Source organism: Oncorhynchus mykiss, chromosome 8 (assembly GCF_057628025.1).
Source record: "Oncorhynchus mykiss isolate SJ-2025 chromosome 8, ASM5762802v1, whole genome shotgun sequence".
Lineage (NCBI taxonomy): Eukaryota > Metazoa > Chordata > Actinopteri > Salmoniformes > Salmonidae > Oncorhynchus > Oncorhynchus mykiss.
The window spans coordinates 17,122,711-17,135,281 of record NC_143029.1 but is presented as its reverse complement, the minus strand read 5'-3'; the positions used below and the strand labels follow the sequence as shown (position 1 = coordinate 17,135,281).

Here is a 12,571-nt window from a genome sequence, read left to right as displayed (position 1 = left end):
CAAACCCAGATCAATATACAGTACGAGTCCTTATATTAAAAATGCTAATTTCTGTTGAATTTGATCTAACGTTACAACACTCTTAGAGGCTGTTGCCCAATACTGAAACCCTTTCATAGATTGTAAATCCATTATGTGTACTGAAAACCATAATATGTGTTCATCAGAGGTCATGGCTCCCTTCTACCTATTCAGTATTACTAGTTTATGTTGAGTATGTCACTGGCTCTGAGAGTGTAAAGAGGAAATCAGCACAAGTGTCGTACAATATGGCAACGCTTGATCGTACACCTCCCAATTATTTATGTAAAATAATCTTTCTCACTGTGGTGTCAAATAGGAGAAATAGGCCCACACTCCTCTACCACTGGGGATATTAGGGTTGTTTGAGTGGCAGCCTTGCCCTGCCCTTCCTGCCAGTGGACTCTGCTGCTCACTAATGATGTGCAAAGCTGCTGGATCTGATCTGAGGGTCCCCGAGGGGGGTGGAGCTGCTGTCACTCAGGCCTCTGGGCACCACTGCTAGGAGCCAACACAATGGCCTCTGTGCATCATTAGGATCAGGGCTGGTAGATGAGGGGGAATCAGAGCCTTACAGAACTGCATGGGAGGAGGGGGGTGGAGAACAGCAGGTGGAGAGGGATTTCTGCCAGTATGAATAAAAGGGTATTTTGAATTGTAGTAGGGCCTACATTTTTGGGATCCATTATATTTTGGCACCGGGTATACAGCTTCATGATGATGCCTTGAAAGGGAGCGAGAGTGGGAGGGAAATGTGGCTTAGGATCCTTGACTGATGAGGAAGGGCCCTTTAGAGAGTTAGGCTGCAGTGACTGCTTCTCCAGACTCACTACATAAGGCACTTGACAGCAGAGACATGGCTAATTGGTCAATTAGATGACAGGGGGACCACTTTAGCCTTTTGCAATAACTGTTGTCTTCTCAGTGGGTGACACATCTGTCCACTTTCCTTCCAAAATATAATGACACTCGTCTTTTGTTGTTCTTCTAGGAACATTGGCCCAATTTTAGGAAGGAGATGGGAGTGGTGTGGTTTGAAATTGTCCTTCTGCAGGAGTGAAGATATTGCCTCGTCTCCTCAAACTTCATGTTTGCTGAATCCATTGTATGCAAGGCCAGGCAGTGCTGCATTGTAATCGAATGGATCATTTTCAATTCACCCTTGTCACATCAGCAGTTGTTTACAAGCTCTCTGAAACACATTCAGTACAGTCATTGTGAGCTCGGAAACCATTTCAGAACAAATCATCCACCACTATCATTAATTAAATATCCTCCCATCTGCTTCAATTTCCTGCCAATCACTGTCTCAAATCAAAGCAAGTCATATTTTATTGGTCGCATACACATTTATTTACTTGTATATCTTTTTATTTAACCTTTTATGTAACTAGGCAATGCAGTTAACAAATTCTAATTTACAATGACGGCCTACCAAAAGGCCTCCTGCAGGGACGGGGGCTGGGATTAAAAATTTAAAATATATACATTTAGGACAAAACGCACATCACAACACTACATGAAGAGAGACCGAACACAACAACATAGCAAGGCAGCAACGTATGGTAGCAACACAACATGGTAGCAGCACAAAACATGGTACAAACATTATTGGGCACAGACAACAGCACAAAGGGCAAGAAGGTAGAGACAACAATATACATCACACAAAGCAGCAAAGCAACTGTCAGTAAGAGTGTTCATGATTGAGTCTTTTAATGAAGAGATTGAGATAAAACTGTCCAGTTTGAGTGTTTGTTGCATCTCGTTCCAGTCGCTAGCTGCAGCGAACTGAAAAGAGGTGCGACCCAGGCATGTGTGTGCTTTAACAGAATGTGACTGGCAGAATGGGTGTTGTATGTGGAGGATGAGGGCTGCAGTATATCTCTCAAAAGGGTGATTGAGGCCTAAGAGGGTTTTATAAATAAGCATCAATCAGTGGGTTTTGCGACGGGTATACAGAGATGACCAGTTTACAGAGGAGTATAGAGTGCAGCGATGTGTCCTTTAAGGAGCATTGGTGGCAAATCGGATGGCTGAATAGTAAAGAACATCTTGCCACTCGAGAGCACCCTTACCTGCCGATCTATAAATTACCTCTCCGGAATGTAACATGGGTAGGATGGTCATCTGAATCAGAGTTAGTTTGGCAGCTGGGGTGAAAGAGGAGCTATTACGATAGAGGAATCCAAGTCTCGATTTAACTTTAGCCTGCAGCTAAAGTTAGCTATATGATATATGCTGAGAGAAGGACAGTGTACCGTCTAGCCATACTCCCAAGTTCTTGTATGAGGTGACTACCTCAAGCTCTAAAACCTCAGTTGTAGGAATCACACTGGTGGGGAGAGGGGCATTTTTCTTACCAAACCACATTACCTTTGTTTTGGAAGTGTTCAGAACAAGGTTAAGGGTAGAGAAAGATTGTTGGACACTAAGAAAGCTTTGTTGTAGACCATTTAACACAAAATCCGGGGAGGGGCCAGCTGAGTTTAAGACTGTATCTTCTGCATATAAATGGACGAGAGAGATTCCTACTACCTGAGCTATGTTGATTTAAATTGAGTGTGGGGCCTAGGATTGAGCCTTGGGGTACTCTCTTGGTGACAGGCAGTGGCTGAGATAGCAGATTTTTTTACTTTATACACTGCACTCTTTGAGAGTGGTAGTTAGCAAACCAGGCCAAACACCCCTCAGAGACACCAATACTCCTTAGCCGGCCCACAAGAATGGAATGGTCTACCGTATCAAAAGCTTTGGCCAAGTCAATAAAAATAGCAGCACAATATTGCTTAGAATCAAGGGCAATGGTGACATCATTGAGGACCTTTAAGGTTGCAGTGATGGGGGAGACAGGCCAGGGCAAAAAGGTGAACAGATCGCCAGGTGGAAACCAAGCCGGAGAGATTACAGCTACCAAGGTTTCCTTTTTCCAAGCTATACGGAGGGTGCTCTAGGAAACAATCAGCAGAGACCTGAGGACACCATCCAACCTGGAACTGAGGTGCCAGGCTTACGAGGACAGGCCAGATACAGCTTCAATTAGCACTGAGGTGTGAAGTAAAAGGTGTTGGGGCCTTTGGGCCCAACAAGTGGCAGGAGTCTTTGAAGCGCCCTTTGAAGCCCCCTACTGCTGTTCAAAGACCATTCACTGGCATTTTCTACAAGAAATCTGCCTCCAGAAATAAAAGCTTCTCCCAAGTCAGTGTGACACCTACTGCCGTTGTCTACTGCACTGCACTATTCCCTATGTAGTGCACTATATAGGGAAAATGGTGCCATTTGCCCTAGAGAACAGAGTCAATCTCACCTCCCTGTATTGATCCCCTCCAGTGGAGGAGAGGTATGAAGGACGAGTACAGCTTCAAGTGGCCAGGTCCACCTTGAACCGTTTCGATATAAAAGTGACGATGAGACTATACGTCAGTGCCTGGCCCCCACTGTATTTTAAAAGCCCTCCATTAAGCTAGAAATGGTTAGCTTTTTTGTTGATTATGTGTGGATGAGAAGGGCTATAGCCTACACTCTACTCAAGGCTGAGGGCCTTGTGGTAATCATGTGCACATGGCATCCACAGGCACTGTTCAACAGCATACTGCTGTTCAGAACCCACATACAATGCCGAAGCCGTTGCCTTTATTTTGTCAGTGAGTCTTTCAGATTTGACATCATGGAATTATACCTGATGAACACTTGCATGAAATTGAATTAGACCGGAAGGGAATTGTTGAAAATGGGAACGAAGGGTAGAATAAAATAACTAGATAGGAGGATGACTGATCATGATTAATGTGTGTCTGAGTGTAAGAGTTTTAAAGAGAGCACTGCTAATGGGACACCAGGGATGCTGTTGTCCAGACTCCTGCGTTTTTGTCAGAGTAGCAGCAGAGCAGGTGCAGGAAGTCAGTGGTTCTTCCAGAACAGAGCCTATAGGAGCAGAAGAGCACAAGGGAAGGCAGATGTGGCCCACCACTCCTCAGTCATCAGGGATAAGGAGCTCAACGAACATTCTCTCTATGGACTAGTATAGCCCCAGCAGACACTGGAAGATTATATGCCTCTTACTTTAACGCCACGCTATTGTATCTCGTAATTGGGACCAGGAGTCTTTCATGGCCCTGCTCGTAATCCTGTAGCAGGTCAGAAGTGGAGGTGTCGTATCCAGCTCTTTGGAGGTCTTGGTTGGCTATGAGAGTGCATGACCATCTTCAATGACTGAGAGGCTCTCTCATGGGTTTTCTCTCTAGGCCTGTTTCATATTGTCTGCATTCCAAATGCACCCTTTCGCCTATTTAGTAGATTAGGGAATAGGGTGCCATTTGGGACAAACACTTTTGTATTCCACACAACTCAGGGACCTGGATGCCTTCCAGAGCTCTCTGAACCAGCTGGTATAGATGGCAAATTAATTAGGTCTAATCCATATATGATTAAGGCTTTTTTTTGTTCTTACTGCTGCTCACACTGTAGAAAATGCAGTAAAGTTGGCAGTGATCTGCCATCCATCTCTGTCACCAGTCCCCTCTCCTCTGGAGAGCTGTACATCTGTCACCAGTCCCCTCTCCTCTGGGGAGCTATACATCTGTCACCAGTCCCTTCTCCTCTGGGGAGCTATACATCTGTCACCAGTCCCTTCTCCTCTGGAGAGCTGTACATCTGTCACCAGTCCCCTCTCCCCTGGAGAGCTGTACATCTGTCACCAGTCCCTTCTCCTCTGGAGAGCTGTACATCTGTCACCAGTCCCCTCTCCCCTGGAGAGCTGTACATTTGTCACCAGTCCCCTCTCCTCTGGAGAGCTGTACATCTGTCACCAGTCTCCTCTCCCCTGGAGAGTTGTACATATGTCACCAGTCCCCTCTCCCCTGGGGAGCTGTACATCTGTCACCAGTCTCCTCTCCCCTGGTGAGCTGTACATCTGTCACCAGTCTCCTCTCCCCTGGTGAGCTGTACATCTGTCACCAGTCCCCTCTCCCCTGGGGAGCTGTACATCTGTCGCCAGTCTCCTCTCCTTTGGAGAGCTGTACATCTGTCACTGCATTTTTAGAAGGGGTTCTCTTCGCCATCCAACAGGCCAGGCACGGCCCGCCTTTGTATTCATTTAGAAGTTTGCAGAAAAAGCTTGGTGCAGTTAGCGCAACATGATTGCACTAATGTTATAAAGTGGTGTAATGGGGTGCAAGCTCATTTGCCACTGTTTTAGGATGCGTTGATTAGGCTACTTAACCTTTAGGAATAAAACGCTAACCGATACTGTGTTGCTCATTAAAACATCCTGCTTCACTTGGCATTTGTTGATGGAGAGAGAACTGCTGCCGGTCAGCCTACTGGAAGCATATAATTGGATTGATCAACTCTGCCATGTAATTGCACATTGCTGAGCCAGTTTTTGTTTGTGTTGATTGTAAGCAGGAAGTGTGTGTCCGCGATTTTTGTTTGATCCTATCCTCTCAGCTCTCCTGTTGTTGACTTTCATGGGTTGACTTTACTCCTCTTAATCAAAACAGTTTTCATGTTGACTTAGATTGTTTATTAATTTACTGAAACAGAGGAGCAGTTGGCATGACAGCTTTTGTTTGCTCTTTGCTCTTTGTTCTTTGCATGCTATTGAAGGCATGGAAATCTGATGGAGGGATCAGGCAGTAAGAACGGAGGTGGCGTGGCAGGCTGTGGGATACTTAACAGTTGGGGTCTGCAGTCTGCCCCACCATGCTCCCACAGTTCTCTCTCCACCACCATCCATGTTAATGGAACGTCTTAGAGAACCCAGATTAACTTGACTTTCAGCAATATCCTGTTTTACACGCCTCTCTATTGCATGACAATATTGTAATGAAACGAAGGTCCTCGGCAGTAGGATTAGATCTGATGTGTTTCACTGGGACAGGGGCATTGAATAATGATAAGAGTCAAAGTAGTGCCTAAGAGTGTATTAAGGCCTAACACCACTCCTCTTGGAAGACTGGATCAACATTGTCTTCATGGCTTTGCCTCCAGTCCTGTACTGTAGATGCAGTCAGAGCTTTCTCAAAGTTCCTCATAATCAAACGTTAATATGCATCCAGAAGGACTGTCTTTGTACTGCAGGCTTATGTGATCTTCCCGAGGCCAAGGAAAGGGCAGCGCATTTCTTAATGCAAACTAAGTCCCGTATCTCACCTGCAAAAGCCTGAGAACTAATTCAGGATTAGTGCAAAAACTTCCTCAATGAGTGAAACAACTCGCCTACCTCGTCGCTGCCGGTGAACGTAGCAGCACATCATGCTATTTGAAGATATGGCTGTCTCTAACTGCAGGCTGGCACATTTGCATTGAAGTAGAGCGGCTTTAGGATGTAAATAACATCACAAGATATCAGTCTGTCTTTTTTTGTCATCCAGTTGTGTCAGTAGAGGAGAGAATTGGTTTGAAAGTGTCTTCGTGCTGTAGAATATAATGTGGTTGTTTCTGTAGGTAGAGGTTGAGGTGAGTTCAGTGTCTGGAGTTTGATGCAGTTTTGTTCCCCAGATACTTTATTAACCCAACCATGTTTGGATTTAATCTGTGGCTCTGAGTAATTATGAAGCACCTGTTTGAATATGATTATATCCATGTAATATGCAAGTCAATTTCAGTTGGAGTGAAACTTTGAAGTTAGATTTCATGCAATCGATCTACTGCATTCAATATGTATCTGATTTGCTACACTCTCTCTCTCCCCTCTCTGTCTTTGTCTGTCTTTCTCTCTCTCTTTTCTGTCTGTCTGTGTCTCTCTCTCTCGCTCGCTACGAATGTCTTGCCCCTCAGGCCTTCAAGAGGTGCCCAATCTGCCAGGGCACCAAGGCTATAAACCAAAATGTGGACAGTTCCTCTAACATCTTCAATATGCACCTCAGATTTTGACAAGAACACGCGCCGTTGCATCCCCGACGTGTCTGTCTTTTCTTGTAGCCTTCTTCGGAGCTGCGATTCTTGTGAGAAAAACCCGGTCACATGACAGGCATTGGCTAATAAGAATTGATATATCTGAGAGAGCCATGTGAGTAAAAGGTGCTTCGAGGAGGTGCGATTGGCAGCCGGGAGAAGGGAATTATAATTATTATGTCCAGCCCAAGGGCACAAAGGATTTTTTTTAGGGGCATTCTGGCCACACAAGGGGGCATCAATGTGCATGGCTGCCAAGGCCGCAAGTAAATTCGAGGCATGCCACCCTGTCTTTATACTTTCCTGGGATTTCTGTCCCATCTCTCTCTTGTGCTGGGACCTGGGTGAGGTGACCTAGGCGGCATCTGAAATGGCACCCTGTTCCATATATAGTGCTCTTTACTAGGTCCCAGCGCTCCCCAAACAGCAAGACACCAGTCACTTATCACCGTCCCTAAAGGGAACCGAGGAGAGAAGAAGCTAGCTGTCTTTATGCTTCATGCCTGGGTACACAGCCCTGCATTCTGTACAGCAGCCCAGTTATGTGGGAGGTGAGTTTGCTTAGCCATCAATCTCTTTTCCTCAGATGATTATTCTGCTCTGAGCAGTCTTGTGCTAAGCAGGTGTATTTTTCCTCTTAGTAATTTGGTGTTACTGATTGAGCTGGTGGGTTTGGTGTCTTTGTGCAGGGTACACATTAGGAGGCTTTGGAAGCAGCGGACACTGCAGATGTGACAGTTCAGGCCTGGGTAAACTACGGCCAAAGGTTTGAGTTAAAAAAGGTTTTGTTAACAGTGGTCTTTCTTCATAGAGTTGTATGGTTTGTTTAACTTTGCAATCATCAAATTGTATCTGTCTCATGCGCCGAATACAACACCTGACAGTGATGGTGCTTACTTTACAAGCCCTTAACTAACATTGCAGTTTTAAGAAAAATAGGTGTTAGGTAAAAACAAATAGATACATTTAAATAATAATAACAAATAATTAAAGAGCAGCAGTAAAATAGCAGCGGGGGCACAGGTTAGTTGAGGTAATATGTACATGTAGGTAGAGTTCAAGTGACTGCATAGATGATAAACAGAGTAGCAGCAGCGTAAAAGAGGGGGGGATAGGCTTCGTGTCTCAATGTGTTGTATGTCAACTCATGTCTACAGAACTGTCTTCATCTCCCCCAGAGAAATTCACAACAACTTGTCCAATGTCAGTGAGAATCAAAGCTAGCTGATTGCCCTGTAGTTCACTGCTGTAGTGTCATCATTTGAGTAAGTGTTGTCTTATATTTGCCTGCGATTATACACTCACATTTGAGTAAATAGTTGATGAGTAAAATCCCTTAAAAGGACAAACTAGAGTGTAATGTCATATTAGTATTGCAGTATTTCCCTCAATGTTCCTATTTAAATGTGTCAGAATGGTGGTGTGTACTGTATAATTCATACTCTCTCGTCCTCTCTTTCTCTCCCTGCACCACCTAGTTGCATGACATCACTGTAAACTCAGTCATGTGTCAGTTGGGCCTCTCCCCAGCTCTGATGTACCTGATTCTCAACTCCACGCTGTTGAATAATGAATGTTTAAATCTATTTCTGCCGCTGCCTGCCATTTGCTGTTCCTCTCCCCGGTACTTCCTGGTATGTGCCGCAGGCTGCCGTACGCACTCCTCAGGAGACGCAGCCGGCCCCTTTGAGAGGGCTTAGTTACCCCCCGCTGTTGGACCGGCACTTTCCAGGATGCTCCTGTTATTGTCTGAGTGGGAAAGTTTTCCCTTCAACACCTTGCTCTGGTCTGTCTGTCGCTTTCTGTCTGTCACTCTCTCTGTGTCTTTCTGTCTGTGTCTCTGTCTCTCTATGTGTCTCTGTCTGTCTAAAATGTCCTCACCACCCCCTCTGGACACCTTTCTGTCTCTTGTTTCCTCAGGAGAGGATTATCGACAAGGTGAACGGCCAGCCCGTCCCGCACTACCTGATCTATGACATCATTAAACTCAACGTGAGTAGTGCCGTGCCTGCTGTGCCTGGTCAGCTGAAAATGTGTAGCCTCTGATGCGTTGCCCCTGTCATTCCCTGACGAGGTGCCAGACATACCAGGCCTTAGTCAGTACGCCCAAGGTCAGCCAGTACACCAGGTCTATTGGCACACTTAAAGCCCCATCAGCAGCCCCTCTGACCCCTGTGTTTAATAGTTAATATCTCTATCTACATTGTTAGCCCTGCCACTGTCCATGGTGGCAGCTAGTCTGTGTGTCAGACTGATGAATGCTGCCTGGGAGGAGAGGAGCGGAGCTCAATCTGACTGCTCCCCAGACCCCTCCACTCTCTGGTCAGCCAGCCAGCCAGCAGGACTCAGTAAAACCTGACCGTAAAGATCCAGGACACTGTCCAGGATGCACGCGCTAACGTCACAGCAGCCAATCTGCCAATCGCTAAACATCGCTAATCGCTAATCTCTATCACAGCCATTTCAGAGTAGCCTCGCTGGACCACAATCCTGTTTTGCAGTCCTCAGACTTTCTGAATGTTTAACTTCCACAAATCGCATGTTTGTTTTTCTATTTCACAAGTTCTGTTGTATACACCAACTACTGAAGACACTCCGCTAAGGAGCATTGAGCTTGATGGTCTTCTTCTCAACTGAAACTAATTATCAATTTACTGCTAATTAGTTACCTGGGCGATCAATCCCACTGACATCTATGTACAGAGAATATTTGTTATAGAAGACTAAAGCTGAATCCCAAATGGTACCCTATTCCCAACATAGTACACTACCTTTGACCAGAGCCCTATGGTCCCAGTAAGGAATAGGGTACTACTCGGGACGCACGTTGATTATGTATTCCCTGGCTTCATCCACATCACACATTTTCACTGAGCTGTGAGATTGCTGCCGTTTATTTCAGGGGGAAATGGCATATAGGCTATTAACAGATAATATTCCTACTGATGTCTAATGAACTCAGAGCCAGTGCTGATGCCAATCTCAATGCTAGGCTAGCTAGGTCTTTACCAGGCAGGCTCAGAGATGAATGCGCGTGCATGAAACAGTCTGCCAGCCAGTCTGTCAGTCCCTGTTCTGTCCTAATAATAGAAAGGATGGATTCCAGGAGGATGGATTCCAGGAGGATGGATTGAGGCCATTATGTGGAGTGTGTCGCCTCCTGCCGCCATCGATCAGTGGATCACACAGGGAGGGAAGTAGAGGGTCTTGGTGAAGGCAGTGGTGGGGGCTAGGAGGGCGGTGGCGGTACAGAGGTTAGCAGCGCTGTGTCGCTCCCCGAGCCGTCATTAAGCGCTGCACAATTGATCCACAGTACCCAGCCCATTATTGGCCTGCTCTATCATCCCAGTCAGACAGCCCAGCCTAGGCACCAGGCTCCACACAGAGACAGTCACAACTTATTTTGTCAAGACACAATCAATCGCCACTATTCTCTAATCGCTTGTCTGCTTTGCTGCCAGAATCATTGCTCCTTGGTCAGATCATTATTGTAGAAGACGATGTGTTCTTGAAGACAAGTGGGTTGTAATAATGATCTATCCATTTGGGCCTATGTGGCTGTAATCTTTGAAAGGAAAGGATGAGGTTACAAAGCTTAGGTTGGAGTTGTGTGCAGTAGGACAGAGTCGATTGGCTACTGTTACAGTTTGTTTGATATGGATTATCACTTCATGCTGCATTACTCTGTTACGGTACATTACCTCAACAGTCATCCTACACGATGCCACAATGCTGGTCCCTTGTCTATGACTAGGTGCCTCTCGAAAACATGACATTGCTTGACCTCAATCACCACCTGGAGACAAGGGGGAGAAAATGATATTTTCTGCTGTTGCCAGGGGTTATGAAATAAGCCTTTTTTTTTGTTTTCCTGGAAAAGTCCTGTCGGTGTCTGCTCCAGAGTTAAACCATACCACTCACTGTCAGCCACAGGAGAATCCAAGAGCTGTGTCATGATAAAGACACAATGTCACTGTAGATTTATCTCCATATTTAATATATTTCATCACCGTTTCTGCTTTTTGGATTTTGTAATGGAAAGACATTGACTTGAAATTAAACTGCCAATGGCCAAGTCATTTCTGCAAATGACATTATACACAGATATCCCCCTAATGTTCCTATTGCAGTCAGGTGTGTCATTAGGTGTGGCAGAATGAAATGATGTTCTCATTTTGTAAGGCATGTGTGTTTGAGGGAACGCTCGGCGAGAGCCCGTTGCGTGGCAACCCGGTAGGACTCATTACTCTGTCGTGCCTGCTAAGGTAACTGGTCTGTGGGCGTGTGAAGCCTTGTCACCTCCAGTCCCTTCCGCCTCACCAGTCACCTGGTGGCTACAGTAAGTGGCATGGGATATCTGCTCCTGGGTATAGAGCCAGGGCTCGACCACTCAGCATACGGGGGGGGGGGGGGTCTGTCTGTCTGTTTGTCTGTGTGGGGGTGGGGTCTGTTTGTCTGTGTGGCGGGGGGGTGTAAGTCAACCAAGGATGCAGGAAGGAATCTACAGTACCAGTCAAAGTTTGGACACCTACTCATGGACACCTTTCTTTTGAAATAGGTTTCTTTCCATCTCGCATACATTTGTCATGCCTGTCTGTTACTTGAACTCTATGAAGCATTTATTTGGGCTGCAATTTCTGAGGCTGGTAACTCTAATGAACTTATCCTCTGCAGCAGAGGTAACTCTGGGTCTTCCTTTCCTGTGGCGGTCCTCATGAGAGCCAGTTTCATCATGGAGCGTGATGGTTTTTTGCGACTGCACTTGAAGAAACATTTGAAGTTCTTTAAAATGTTCAGATTGACTGACCTTCATTTCTTAAGTAGTGATGGACTGTCGTTTCTCTTTGCTTATTTGAGCTGTTCTTGCCATAATATGGACTTGGTCTTTTACCAAATAGGGCTATCTTCTGTATACCAAACCTACCTTGTCACAACACAACTGATTGACAACAAACGCATTGAGAAGGAACGAAATTCCACAAATTAACTTTTTACAACGCACACCTGTAAATTTAAAATGCATTCCAGGTGACTACCTCATGAAGCTGGTTTAGAGAATGGCAAGAGTTTGCAAAGCTGTCATCAAGGCAAAGGGGGGCTACTTTGAAGAATCTCAAATATTTTTGGTTACTAAATGTTATTTCATAGTTTTGGTGTCTTCCCTAATATTCTAAAATGTAGAAAATAGTAAAAATACTGGTACTGTAGATTCCTTCCAGCATCCTTGGTTGACCCCCCTAAGAGCTCTTATATGATGCTCTGGATTGTGGCTTGAATAGTACTATTTCTGTATTAATGAACCCATTCCTGAGATTATAAGCGTGTTTCCTTGCTTCATTCTATGCAGCTTTTCCAATTAATTCAGAATACTGAGACGATATTTGTTTTTTGTTTTTTGGGGGGTAAATTGAATTAGGTTATTTTCTATCTCGCATACATTTGTCATGCATTGATGTCGTGCATTTGTCATGCATGTCTCTTCCTTGCATAATTTTTGGCTTCTCTGTCCATACAAATAAAGTCCCATGAAATTAATTATGATAATCGACTCCTATAGAGATTTGTACTTTGCCTGGGTCAGGTTTATGCGCTTTTCAAACTTTTAAAAGGTTCCACTTTGCATTTACCATTTTTTGAGGGAAAAACCAAGTGG

The 12,571-nt window shown here is 45.1% G+C and overlaps 1 long non-coding RNA gene across 1 annotated transcript in view; it reads left to right on the top strand.

Moving 5' to 3' along the window:
* Window positions 1–12,571, top strand: part of LOC149981434 (uncharacterized) — a 74,930-nt gene that overhangs the window by 31,140 nt on the left and 31,219 nt on the right. The window contains exon 6 of the long non-coding RNA XR_016497624.1: window positions 8,839–8,910. This is a non-coding gene — a long non-coding RNA (uncharacterized LOC149981434). The remainder of the gene's footprint in view (window positions 1–8,838; window positions 8,911–12,571) is intronic.